This window comes from Ascaphus truei, chromosome 6 (genome assembly GCF_040206685.1).
Source record: "Ascaphus truei isolate aAscTru1 chromosome 6, aAscTru1.hap1, whole genome shotgun sequence".
NCBI lineage: Eukaryota > Metazoa > Chordata > Amphibia > Anura > Ascaphidae > Ascaphus > Ascaphus truei.
The window spans coordinates 66,264,829-66,279,865 of NC_134488.1; positions in this window are offsets into that span (position 1 = coordinate 66,264,829).

The following is a 15,037-nucleotide window of genomic DNA, read 5'->3' on the forward strand; positions in this document are numbered from 1 at the left end:
AAACTCGATCCTGGACTGCGTGAGGAGGCCAGGGGTCCATTCTATATGTATGTGAGTCCCTTTGCTGTTTTAATTAATAAATGCGATTTCTTGTGAATATTTAACTGGAACCGTGCCTCACTCGTTTTTCTCATCACCCAACCCCTCCCCCCCCCCCCCCACGCATCATAACACCTGGGGGGAGAGCCTGGCTGACGCCTGGGATTTAGGACTGATTTTCGTGCTGCCCTGGATACTGGAGAAACCCCCCATTACGTGACGAATAGATGTGGATGGGTTAAATTTAACCCCAAAGTAACCAATTTCTACACCAGCTCACACAGGGCCGTGTGAGTATAGCCTTATAGATTATATATCATTTCCCCTAACCCTATCAACATACAGCTATATTTAGCTGGGAGAGGCACAGCTCGCCCTCAAGGAGGTGATCACTAATTGTGGTTGCTTACACATGGCCGTGTAAGTATTATTATATTTACAACCCGCCCCCCACCTTTGGAACTACTGTCAATATTCATCACCATTATTATTGTATGTCTTTCTAATCCCATGCTCCCCCATTGTTTGTTTGTTCCCATGTTTCTATAAGGGCTCTGGATTAACCATTTTCTGGGGTTGAAGCTGAAGGGATCCTACTGTTTGCTCCAAGTATTTGTAAGAGAGCTATTGTCGAATTGACCGCTTTACTGTAAGCACACTTTTGTTTCTAATCTGAGGTAAGCGCCTGTTTTTTTGCACATTAAAAGGTATACAGTATATGTCTTAGATGACTAAAAGTGCAGCAGTTTAACCAATAAATGGCAAATGTTGGAGTCCGAGCCATTGTGTCTGTATGCTGTAATACCTGCAGATCTGGGTATAGTCTACAGCAGGGGTGCGCAAAGCTTTGACCATGCGCCCCGCATGCCTCCTCACCTCCCGGCTCGCGCCACCCCTCCTGCAAGGCTCCAGCGTCAAATTACATTGCGGGGTCATGTGCCGTCACTTTGACGACGGCTACCATGGCGACGCGTCACCGAAGATCAGGTAGGAGAAGCTGCAGAGGCCTCGCGCGGTACCCACCGGCACTTAATTTACATGCCATGGGGGAGACCGCGGGACCTCTGTAGCCGCCGCGCCCCCCCCCTCCCTGGAAATTCTCCCGCCCCCCACTTTGCACACCCCTGGTCTACAGCAGGGGTGGCCAACGTCAGTCCTCAAGGGTCAGGTTTTAAGGCTATCCCTGCTTCAGCACAGGTGGCTCAATCAGTGGCTCAGTTAAAGACTTACAATAAATCAGATATCCGCTGCACACCAAAGATAAATATAACGCTATAATCACCGGTTCTCCTGGTTCAGGGAATCCCGGTCTGTACTCCAAGGTCAGCGAGCCAAATCAGAAGCAGAGCACTACGGAGTTCTGCAAAGACAAAGCTATTTACTGAGCCAATGTTCCGACGTTTCGTCAGATACCACTGCCTTTCTCAAGTGCAGCTAACAACTTAACACCTTAAAACCCGACCTGTTGGTGGCCCTTGAGAACTGGAGATGGCTAACCCTGCTACACACTATATAAAAATGAACTGTTAATTTGTGTTGGCCTGACTTCTGTCTGTTTCAGCTACACTGTAGCAATTCGGTATTCCTGTACAGCGCAACGTAAATAATTACCAATATGGAGATTATTAAAGTCTGCCTGTAAAACCGATACAAAAAAAACCAGCACCAGATTTATAGGTAAAAATATCACCACTAAAAACAAGAGCAGAATAATCAGTAAGTGCGGCTGTAGGGAGAGTCAGTCTGCTCAGTGTCTAACAGTATATGTTTGTGTATACAGTATATACCATATGTATGTGTGTACGTATCTATGAGTTCATGTATGTATGTGTGTGTACACATCTATGAATGCATGTATACATGTACGTATCTGTTACGTACGGCACACCTATGAGCAGGTGACCTGCATACGGGACAAGGGTTAATACACAGCTCTCTAGCTGTCCCACTTTCCACCTTCTGCAAAAGTCCCTAAAATGAACAATATCTCCCCTCACTGTCGCATTTCTCCATGCCACCTCAAGGGTGGCGAGATTTGTAATGACAATCTGGCTATCGTCTACAGCTTTCTTAAAGACACATTTCACTTTTAGTGGGCCATCAGTGATAGGAACCCAATTAAGCCCTCTTTGTATATCAGCACAGACACAGAAAGGGTCTTGACCTATCATAAAAACAATTATTGTATTTTTAACACAATTTCTAACCAATGTTAAACCCTGAAGTACCAGATTGATTAAAATACTTAATATCCCCCACTATGTTTATTACAGTATGTATGAATGCAAGTATGTGTACTGTACGTATCTATGAGTGCATGTTTGTATGTGTTTACATATCTGTGTGTGTGTGTGTGTGTGTGTGTGTGTGTGTGTGTGTGTGTGTGTGTGTGTATATATATATATATATATATATATATATATATATATATATATATATGTATCTGAGTTTATGCATGTATGTGTACGTATCTATAAGTGCATATTGTGTGTGTGTACGTATCTGAGTTAATTTATGTATGTATGTATGTATGTACAGAACTATAAATGCATGTGTGTACATATCTATGTGTGTGTATAAAAACAAAAACAACCCAAATCCCAACTACCCAAATATCAACAATTCTATAGTGATAATAAGTAAAGATATTTTACAAATCAGTGATAAACATAAAGTGTATGAATATAGACAAGTGTATATTAAGATATAAAGCCAAAATGGTAAAAAATGTAACACTTCTTGGCTTCTAAGGGTGCTGCTTCAACAGAGAGACCTTCCAGATTGTCTTACAAAAATGAGTGGTATAAAGTTAGGCCGCATCCATGCTTAGCATGACCAAGGCCGTGCCTCTATAAAGCAGGCCATAGTAGCATGCGACCGCACGCGTGATGGCCGGGTCACGTGTGCAGTTCAGCCAATGAGGGCGAAACACTCACGTGCCGTCACAGGCATGTCTCCCCATCGCGTCTCCCCCTAGGCCACAAATCGCCACTGCGGCAGGCAAGCGTGAAGTCACGCGCTCCCTCGCGCGCCTCGCATGGACTCGGATTTACAGTACAGTTCCCAGGATAAAATAAATATATATATATATATGTGTGTGTGTGTGTGTGTGTGTGTGTGTGTGTGTGTGTGTGTGTGTGTGTGTGTGTGTGTGTGTGTGTGTGTGTGTGTATACAGTATGTATATATACATACATATACACACACTTACACTGCCATGAGGAAGGTCCCGTTTGTGGGTCCAAAACGTTCATAATTTGTGTCCTACTTTTCTACAATATATGTTCTACAATTAAAAACCTGAGTGCTAAGGTCACAAAAATAGAGGTTTATGGCACACAGCCAATGGAGTGGGTCAGCAACCAAAGTTGATAAAAAAAATATATTCTTTACTGATCCATGTGTGAGGATTCGCCATTCCGGCGGTTCTCTCCCCTTAACTCTCACCTGTCCGTCAGGATCTAGAGGCACTCAAAGAGGGCATGTCAGCGGTGGTTCGCATGCGCGGCGCGCGGGTAGTGCACGGGCTCCGTCTGTCTCCGCGGTTCCTGTGTCCAGGGTAAGTTCTCCCCCCAGCGGCAATGACGCACGACACGCACTCTCCCAGGCGTCCTGTGGTCTCCGCCCCCCAACACCGCCCCTGCTCTGACGACAGAGGTACGCTCCACAGCGGTCACACACGTCCCTCCCTTCTCGCCTCCGGTCTCTGCCCCCGCACTGACGCGGGTGCCGTGGTGCGCGACCGGGTCGCCAGCGTGATGCGCGGGGCGCGCGCTCTTTAGAGGTCCCACCCCCACTCCTAATCAGCTGCACAGTAGGACGCACCTGCACGATCCAGCAGCCTATCGGTGAGGGCTCCTGCACTTCCTGGTTGCCTCCCATTGGAGGGAGGTCCTATTTATGCCCTGTCTGAGCTCTCCTTCATTGCCGAGCATAACCTCTGTTTTGTGACGCTGCATCTCACTGCATCCAGTACCCTGCCTTGTCTGCCTCTTACCCTTGCTGTCTGACCCTGCCTTGGACTTTGGACTTTGTGTTACTTTCCTGCACTGACCCTGGCTTTGGAATATGACGATCCTGCTCTTTCCTGCGCTGACTCTGGCTTTGGCTTTATGACGACTCTACTCTCTCCAATCCTGACTCCGGCTATGTACCCCAACGATCCGCTACTCTCTGCTCCTGGACCCGGTAAGTACCACGTTTATGCTGTCCTCTATAACCCCGACTCAGCTTGCAAGACTATCCTACACTCTAGACGCGCCCTCGCGGTTGTGGTCGGCGTTCTATACCAATCCCTACCTCATCCCTGCGGTCGCGCCTCGTTTGTGGTGAGCTATGCATTACACCATGGTTAAAAAACGGAGGTACACACCCTCCCACGCGTTTCGTGCCATCGGCACTTTATCAAGGAGTCATTCATGTACCCTCTATGAAATCCTTATATACACTATTCAGATCTACCGTTTCGTGCCAAAAGCAGTGAGAGAGATCTGAATACGTGCATACTGAATACATAGTGGCGTGCTCCTGCAGTGAACAGGATGTAGAGCTGCAAAACAAAGAGGCTGTGCACAGCGATGTAAAAAACCATGGGCTGGAACTGGCAATGCTTTGAAAAGATTTATTGGCACATCTCTAAAACAGGGTAAAGAAACACTCTTACGCAATTCGCACCTTGCTGGCGCTTTATCAAAGACTCTGGTACAGGAACTGCCAGAGCAACTTGCCCTATGCATTTCACAGGGTAGCCTGTGCCCAAACACCAAACAGTGAATATACATACGAAGTACAAGCACACTACGTATATATGAGTGCAGGTATGTATTGTGGCAGGACTGCCTCACGGTACGGTGAGAAAGAATACACACTGTCTATTTCAGGCTTTAACAAACCCTTCGTTAGTTTATTTCCCCACATCCAAAACAAAGTATGCTAGGCGCGGTCCCTTTTTAAAGTAAAACCAAATCATGAAAACAAAACCTACTCCACAGTAGACATGACAGTAACTATCTGACTGGCTAGCTAGGCTACTTCCAGTCCAAACACTACAAACTATATATTTACAAGAGAGAAAAAGAAACCTAGTTCGGGCACTCTATCGTCAATCTGGAAGATTAGTGTATGAGTTAAGACAAATCCTATTATAAACAAAGAATGTTAAAATGTTGGGTTTGGTTCTAGTCGTTCATCATACAGTATCTTTTAGGGTTAGGCTATACCGTTCACTGATCCCCTTATTACATGGGGATGCTAAGCTAATGAGCTTACCAAACTAGTGGTAACAGACATATTCTGTTTGCCACGTGTATCTTATTGGTCCAGATTCTTACATGTAGTACTCTTACTAGGATCATTGCTGCATCCTTGCTGTTGTTTTTTTAAAACTCAACATTTTAACATTCTTTGTTTATAAGAAATGTGTTTTAACTCATACACTAATCTTCCAGATTGACAATAGAGTGCCCGAACTTGGTTTCTTTTTCTCTCTGTGTTGATACTTACCTTACCTAGAGGAGCCCCATCGCCATTGGCTACCCAATTAGCTGTTGCGGAGGTACCTGTTTAGTCTGTGCTTGTATGTATGTGTGTGCGTATCTGTTAGTTGCATGTATGTGTGTACATAACTATGAGGGCATGTATGTGTGTGTATATATCTATGAGTGCTTGTATGTATGAGTGTAGATATCAGTGTGTGTGTGTGTGTGTGTGTGTGTGTGTGTGTGTGTGTGTGTGTGTGTGTGTGTGTGTGTGTGTGTGTGTGTGTGTGTGTGTGTGTGTGTGTGTGTGTGTGTGTAAGAGACATGTGTAGGGATACCACCAGGGAGACAGATTTGAGGGAAATTAAACCATGGCTTTATTCAGCTTATCACTTGAAACAATGCATAAACTACAAAATAAATAAAATAGCCTATCCCTTTGTAAGGGCTAACTCAATTCCCTAGTCCCTATTTGCAGGGCTGGGAGGTTGAGCCTCTTTCCAACCTATAACCCCCAAAGTCCAAAAGAGGTACCTGTGAGTCTGGGCCCTTTTGTGACAGTCTCTGGGTCTGGTTGGTGTCCGTAGAGGGGCCATCCTCTGGCGAGTTCCAGGATCCTCTGTGCCCAGGAATCCTGGTCCGTTTCCTGGGGCGTTGATGTCTTCAGCACAAGGTTGTGCTCAATACATCATCATCTTTGGCAGCACAGTTGTGACTGTGCTCAGGAGTCTCTCTTTCAGTTTGCAGCAGGAGGCTTTTCTACCGGTCTGATTAGCCAGGTGGAGACGGGTTAATTGTTTTTAGCTGCAATTAACAAGCTCCCTGCTGGATTCCTCAGACCACTAGAGGCTTTCTATTGAAGCCTCATTTAGACAGGGTTAACTCCCTGTTACAGTGTGTGTGTACATATCTGAGTGCATGCAAGTATTAGTGTACGTATATATGAGTGCATGTACAGTATGTATGGGTGCATGTACAGTGGTGTGAAAAAGAAAGTACACCCTCTTGGAATTCCATGGTTTTACATATCAGGACATAATAACAAGCATCTGTTCCTTAGCAGATCTTAAAATTAGCTAAATACAACCTCAGATGAACAACAACACATGACATATTACACCGTGTCATGATTTGTTTAACAAAAATAAAGCCAAAATGGAGAAGCTATGTGTGAAAAACTAAGTACACCCTTACTGCTTCCATAGGAATTAAGATGCTAAGTAGCAGACAAGTGCTGCTAATCAAATGCCCTTGATTCATTGATCATCAGCAAGTGTGACCACCTCTATAAAAGCCGAAGTTTTAGCAGTTTGCTCGTCTGGAGCATTCAGGTGTGTGTTAACACAATGCCAAGAAGGAAAGACATCAGCAATGATCTTAGAGAAGCAATTTTTGCTGCCCATCAATCTGGGAAGGGTAATAAGGCAATTTCCAAACAATTTCAAGTCCATCATTCTACAGTGAGAAAGATTATTCAAAAGTGGAAAAGATTCAAGACAGTTGCCAATCTTTCTAAGAGTGGACGTCCTAGCAAATTCACCCCAAGGTCAGACCGTGCAATGCTCAGAGAAATTGCAAAAAAAACCAAGAGTTACATCTTAGACTCTACAGGCCTCAGTTAGCATGTTAAATGTTAAAGTTCATGACAGTACAATTAGAAAAAGACTGAACATGTATGGTTTGTTTGGAAGAGTTGCCAGGAGAAAGCCTATTCTCTTTAAAAAGAACATGGCAGCACGGCTTAGGTTTGCAAAGTTGCATCTGAACAAACCACAAGACTTCTGGAACAATGTCCTTTGGACAGACGAGACCAAAGTGGAGATGTTTGTCCATAATGCACAGCACCATGTTTGGCGAAAACCAAACACTGAATATCAGCACAAACACCTCATACCAACTGTCAAGCACGGTGGTGCAGGGGTGATGATTTGGGCTTGTTTGAGCCATAGGACCTGGGAACCTTGCAGTCATTGAGTCGACCATTAACCCCTCTGTATACCAAAGTATTCTAGAGTCAAATGTGAGGCCATCTGTCCGACAGCTAAAGCTTGGCCGAAATTGAGTCATGCAACAGGATAATGATCCCAAGCACACCAGCAAATTTACAACAGAATGGCTCAAAAAGAAAAGAATCAAGGTGTTGCAATGGCCTAGTCAAAGTCCAGACCTAAACCCGATTGAAATGCTGTGGCTGGACCTTAAGAGAGCTGTGCATAAACAAATGCCCACAAACCTCAATGAACTGAAGCAATGTTGTAAAGAAGAGTGGGCCAAAATTCTTCCACAACGATGTGAGAAACTGATAAAGTCATACAGAAAACGATTACTTCAAGTTATTGCTGCTAAAGTTGGTTCTACAAGCTATTGAATCATAAGGTGTACTTTAGTTTTTCACACATGGCTTCTCCATTTTGGCTTTATTTATGTTAAATAAATCATGACACGGTGTAATATGTCATGTGTTGTTGTTCATCTGAGGTTGTATTTACCTAATTTTAAGACCTGCTAAGGAATAGGTGATTGTTTTTATGTCCTGATATGTAAAACCATTGAATTCAAAGAGGGTGTACTTTCTTTTTCACACAACTGTATGTATGTATGTGTTTATGTATCTGAGTGCACGTATGTACGTGTACTGTACGTATCTGAGAAAATGTATGTTTACAATATATATATATACGCACATAAATGGAAAGTCTAATAATAATTATTACCCATTATGGCCCTACAATCTGTTTCCAGTTCTCCAGTAGACTGAAGTAGAAAGGCTGACAAGGAGAGCGTTAGGTTGGGACTTTATTGCGGTCTTATAAATTGTCCCAAACCCTCAAGAGTTCTGAACACTGCTCGTGCTAATGAGCTGTTCCCCTGCCAAGTCACACGTCAAATCCCCAGCACTATCCTCGTCCTCCTATACTACACCCCATACGCCGCCTGCTAATTAGAGATGATTTGCCGCGAAAGCAGCTCCCTGACAATCTGGACAAATATTTCCACTCTGGGGGAAGAAGATTCAGTGAGCCCATCAGTGCCAGAGAGAATAAGTCAGCTTCTTTCCAATCAGTGCTGGGAAAGTCTGCAGAATGTTGCACTTCAATGACAGATCTCCAGCACAACGCTCTGCCGATTTCCAGCACTCATGGATGTAAAGCAGCATCTCTGTTAACTCAGTGCAAAGATTTCTGTTTTTTATTTTATCGGCATTCCTTTTGCATTTGTCCTGGTGTGCGCTCACTGTGAAGTAAATGAACCATCTATTTCAAGTTTTAAATAAAACTAATTGTGTCAAATAATAACTGGAAGAGAAATAACTATTTCAAGTTAAAAAAAACTAATTGTGTCAAATAATAAGTGGGACAGCACTTCTTTATACCTTATTTAAGCCATTGCATCTTGCTTTGATTTTCTTTTCAACGACTCTCAGAGGTATCTCATACACTCGGATATTTGCACGTTTCCAAACGTACTACACATTTCTGATATTGTGAAACAAACTTTTTAAAGAGAGAGCGACTTTTGGCTGAGTGAAATGTGATTCCAAGAGGTGCGGCTGCATTAAGTCTCATTACTTGATGCAGTGACACCTTATACTGTATGAATGGATGATGCTCCTTGCCTCTAACCTGCTCAGATTACAAGGCCCTGCTCTATGGTGTGCATGAGAGACGCATTAGAGAGATTGCATTAAGCTTCCCCCATGGAATGATTTTTAAAGGATGCTTTCTTCCACTCACACAATGATTGCCCTGCCAGGTATGGTATATACAAGAGATTGCATTAAGCTGCCCCCTCCTAGGAATGGTTTATAAAGGATACTTTCTGCCATTCACATAATGATGCCTTTCTAGCTATGGTATATACAAGAGATTTCCTTAACATACCCCCTTAGGTATGGTTTATAAAGGATGCTTCCTTCTTCCCATATGTTCACATTACAAAGTCCTAGGTTTGGTATATGAGAGATGCATCAGACACATTGCATTAAGCTGCCCTCCAAGGAACTGGTTTATAAATGATACTTCCTTTCCTCCCATGTTCATATTACTATGCCCTGCTAGGTATGGTATATACAAGAGATTGCATTAAGCTGCCCTCCTAGGAACTGGCTCGTAGGGAATGCTTCCCTGCCGCTCATATAATGCTGCCCTGCTACAGTAGGTCTGGTATTAAAGAGAAGCATTAGATAGCAGTAAGCCCCCTGCTAGGTATGGTATAGAAGAGATGCATTAGACACACTGCATTAATCTGCCCTCATTGGTGCGGTATACAAGAGATATACATTTAGACACTTTACATTAAGCTGTCCTCCTAGGAATGGTTTATATGGGGGGCTTCCTTTCCTCTCACACGTGTAGCCGTACTGCATTGCGGGTGGGCCCCTGCGATAAATGCCCCTGTTAGTCTTTGCGAGGCTTTATGGGCAAGATGGGAGCTGGCAGGAGGGGAACCCATTAGAATACATAACCCCTGCAGCCTCCACACTTTCATACCTTAGTTTTACCTCTCCATGTACCTATTAAAATGCACTTAGGTCTCTCAGCTCCCTGTAAAAACACGCTGAATTATTCCATTTGAGTTTGCCTCACTGGTGCTGGCGGCCGGGCTCTGACACTCTCCCCTTCCCCACAGGAGCGGGCACAGAGAAGCGGATCCTTTCATGAGTCAGATAAGAGGGGGCGCACAGAGAGGCTCCATCCTGCGGGATTTACCTTCCTAGACACCACATGAAAAGCGGCCCCCCGGGGCTAATGCTTAATTATTCAGACTTTATCACAGTCGCCAGACACGTCTTCTCAAGGTCTAACCAATGTTCCACTATCCCGCTGGGAATCTCTCTGCATTTCTATTCCCCACTAAGGGTCCTTTTTTGTCTTTGTTTTGTGCCTTCCCAACCCCCACACGCGCTCGGCTCACAGCACCTCTCATCTTTACATCTAGGTCGCTAACCTCTTGTGCCCTCCCTATAAACCCAAGAAACTAATTCTTACACAGCGCAGGTAGTGTATGCAGCACAATACAATAATGGCAGAATGATCAGTAACCAGAATAGCTTACAGGAATAGCAGAGACCTGGATCACTGAGTGTGATCTGTGAGCAGTGACAGGCAGACACATGGCAGGGCTGTAGAGTGACCTGTGAGAAGTGACAGGCAGAGCAGCATTGTGGTGAGTGAGTTGTGAGCAGTGACGGACAGAGCAGCACTGCTGAGTGTGTGCTGTGATAGACAGCAGCACTGCTGAATGTAAGTTGTGAGCAGTGATAGACAAATAGCAGTGTTGCTGAGCGTGAGTAGTGATAGACACAGAGCAGCACTGCTGAGTGTGAGCAGTGATAGACACAGCTGCACTGCTGAATGTGAGCAGTTAGACAAAGAACAGCGCTGCTGAGTGTGAGCTGTGATAGACAGCAACACTGCTGAATGTAAGTTGTGAGCTGTGATAGACAAATAGCAGTGCTGTTGAGTGTAAGTTGTGATAGACAAAGCGGTGCTGCGGAGTGTGAGCTGTGATAGACAGAGCAGCACTGCTGAGTGTGAGCAGTAATAGACAGAGCAGCGTTGCATTAAGGTGTGAGCTGTGATAAACAGAATGGTGCTGCTGAGTGTGAGCAGTGATAGACAAGGCAGTGCTGCTGAGTGTAAGTTGTGATAGACAAAGCGTTGCTGCGGAGTGTGAGCTGTGATAGACAGAGCAGCACTGCTGAGTGTGAGCTGTGATAGACAGAGCAGCACTGTTGAGTGTGAGCTGTGATAGACAGAGCAGCACTGCTGAGTGTGATAGACAGAGCAGCGTTGCTGAGTGTGAGCTGTGATAAACCGAATGGTGCTGCTGAGTGTGAGCAGTGATAGACAATGCAATGCTGCTGAGTGTGAGCTGTGACAGAACCAGAGCAGCACTGCTGAGTGTGAGCAGTGATAGGCGGAGCAGCGTTGCTGAGTGTGAGCTGTGATAGAACCAGAGAAGCACTGCTGAATGTGAGCTGTGACAGACAGAGCAGTGCTGCTGAGTGTGAGCTGTGATAGAACCAGAGAAGCACTGCTGAATGTGAGCTGTGACAGACCGAGCAGTGCTGCTGAGTGTGAGCTGTGATAGGCGGAGCAGCACTGCTGAGTGTGAGCAGTGATAGGCGGAGTAGCGTTGCTGAGTGTGAGCACTAATAGAACCAGAGCAGCACTGCTGAGTGTGAGCAGTGATAGGCGGAGTAGCGTTGCTGAGTGTGAGCACTGATAGAACCAGAGCAGCACTGCTGAATGTGAGTTGCGAACAGATGATTGTCTGTGAAAGATGTAACAATTCTGGCAGCAGACTCCAAGTCCACTGGCGTTTCAGGCCCCATTACCCAAGTTGCTGTCTGTGTGTTGCTACATCCTGCTCTCTGCCTTCTGTCACTGTCCCAATCAGAGACCAGCTCAAGGACATCCAGGGAGGCAGCGTGCGCTGGCAGGCTGGCTGCAGGGGCCGGTCACTCACCATCTGGCTGAGCCTGGCCGCAGCACACAGGACACGCCTGGCGTTTGTCCGGCTGAATGAGCTCCTCTAACGTTAAAGGACGTGTGTCAGTAATACCTGCACGTGCCCTTGAGCAGAGGCCCCGCCACATATGGTTTAACAAAGTACGTGATGTGTCACAGCAACCTGTCCCTTAAACAATGATAAGTGTCATACGTCAAACTGAAGTCATGTGAGGTGCCAACTGCTACTGTACATGATGGCAGCGAATCCTGAAGCTCCATACTATGGGTGAGGGTGCCCACTCCCAGTAGTATTTTTTATAGGGATTAAACGGAGCTGGAACTCGGAGTAAAGAAAAATTGCAGTGTGCATAATTCAGGGAGCAGTGAATGTGTTTAAAGAATGTGCACATTTTAATATGAGCACTTCCCAATTTATTTATAAGAATGTCTACAGCATTCACCAAAAGTTGATATCAAGATGCTCGCTATGAAAGATATTTGCAGTTGGATGATTTCTGCCAAAGTGCTGTATGTGCTTAGCCTTGCAAATTTTCTGCCAGCTGCAAATGCCCAAGATTCGCAAACTTGAGCACATTGCACCCATCATCTCTACAGCAGGGTTCTAGTAGCCACACTGGCTCTGCTGTTACGCACATTTGCAGCAGGCTGTAACACCTTTTAAAGAGAAATCATGAGCTGTTCATCGATGTAGTTGGTAGATAAGCTATGAAGCCCTCACCGGTCTCTTTTTCATATCTGCTGCACACATGAAGCCTGCGTTTCATCAAAAAAAATGCTCTTAAAAGCTTGCGCGCAAACGGTTTCTGGAGAGAGCTGTCTCTTCTGGTCCATTAAAACATATCCAAGCTTGTCGCAAACCTAAAACGAGTTGTGAACACAATGAAACCTGTCATAACAGGTGCTGTGTTCCTCTGCCTCACTTCATCCACAGGTTGAAAGAATTCAGCCCCCTATCTCCTGCATACACTGACTCTTGGCTGTGTCTTAGTTGGACCTACTGTAGTTATGGGTGACTTTATTGTATGCTTTACAAGCCAACGGGACCATGTAAAGGTCAGTCCACAAACAGTACTAAGCAGGATATTGCTGCAAAACATGAGTCACATGCATTTTGGTTCCAGCTATGATCCCCAAAACTCCATATCCTTGTGGGAAGGTCTCCTTTATAATTATGCCTAAAATGATCTACAGTACCAGCAGGTGACACCGATGTTTAATGCTGTGGCAATATCAAAATCTTAATCCCAAAATCCTTTAACCCCTTTGTTTCCAGAGACGCTTGCAACGCATTGCAAATTAATATATACAGTACATAGCATGTGAAGCAATTTGTTGCAGACCTCTCTGGCCTTGAAGGGGTTAACACTGCATCCCTTAAAAGCACAGCACACTTTATAGTAACTGAATTATATTTCTAAATTAGGAGCATCGCTAATGACCGGTAGCTAATAGCACACAGGAAATAACAGGGAATAAAAAGCCATTATCCATGCCAGGTGATCTATAGTGTCTTATTATTTCTGGCCAATCAATACAATAATTAAATGATTTGTAAGCGTCAAGGAGTCTGTGAGGGTTTTTTATAGCCAAGTAATCATTTACATGACAGAGTTACAGGTGTGTTAATTTTGCGTCTTAGATTCTGTACAACATCATCAAAGTGACAGGTGCTTCATACACATAAAGGAGGAGTGTGTTTAGATATAGATGTATAAAGATATGTATGTATGTGTATATATATATATATATATATATATATATATATATATATATATATATATATATATATATATACACATACATACATACATACACGTACATACATACATACATACATAAACCACACACACACACACACACACACACACACGTCTGTGTGTACTTTTAGATATAGTTAGATATATACACACAGATATACAGTATAGTTATATATACATAGTTGTATAGTAGATGAGATTGAAAAAGATATTTGCCTATGGTGTTCAACCTACGACAAATTTAATCGACTGAGATATTCATCCTATATTTGTGTTTGTATTGACCCATAGGAAGACAAACCAAACAAACCCAGTGAAACATTGCCAACTATGGGACCTATTCTAGTAGCTTCAATAAAATCACTGCCCTCTGGAACGCATTCATTCCAGCCCCGGGGACGCCCTGCTTCATGAATTACAGGGAATAGAGTGCCGGTATCTCCTGTGTGTTTAAATCTCCCGGTCACGTGACACGGGAGATTTAAATACTGCAGGGGGATACCGGCACCCCATACACCCCAGTATCATGTGATGGCAGCCTTTTATTTGGCCCACGGTGGATGTTTATGGCTACTGGGTGGGTAGCGGGAGGGGTTAACCCCTTCATTACCTTAGCGGTAGTAACGGCTAAGGTGATGAAGGGGTTAACTCCTCCCGCAAGGCCTAAACACTCACCATGGGCCAAATACCACCTTCCCCCACCCCCGCTACCCACAATAAACCAGGCTCTGGTATTTAACCCCTTGATGAAACTGCCTGTAGATGTATTTTTATTGCATTGGATTGAAGCAGGGGGTCTCCGGAGCTGGTATTAATGTGTATCAGCACCGCAGACTCCCGGTTTCAATCCGATTCAGAAAAAAAACCTTTTTTTTCTTCTAAGTCCTACCACAAATCTGATTAAATTGGCGAGTAGCTTGCTACAGTAGATGAGAGCCTCTGTAATCTCATCGGAGCTATTAGAATAGGGTGATATTATAAAAAATGCGAGTGGGAGCTGTTTTTCAGCACCCCGTCGATGTGTTTGGGCTGCAGCGCTGCCGCTCGGAGAGATGCACTTCCCGAACGAGTTTGGCAAGTCATCGGAGCTTTCTGATAGCAACCTTGCCAAATCGTAAGGGAAGTGCTCAAAAAGCTTGATAAGTTAGTTATCGAAGCTACTAGAATAGGCCCCTGTGTCTCTTGGGGGGGAAATAATTCATTCCTTTATGACTCCAATAATGGCAATCAGATTTGTCCCTGGATAAACATCCTTTCCATGTTTACATATTTGGTATATACCTGTAAAC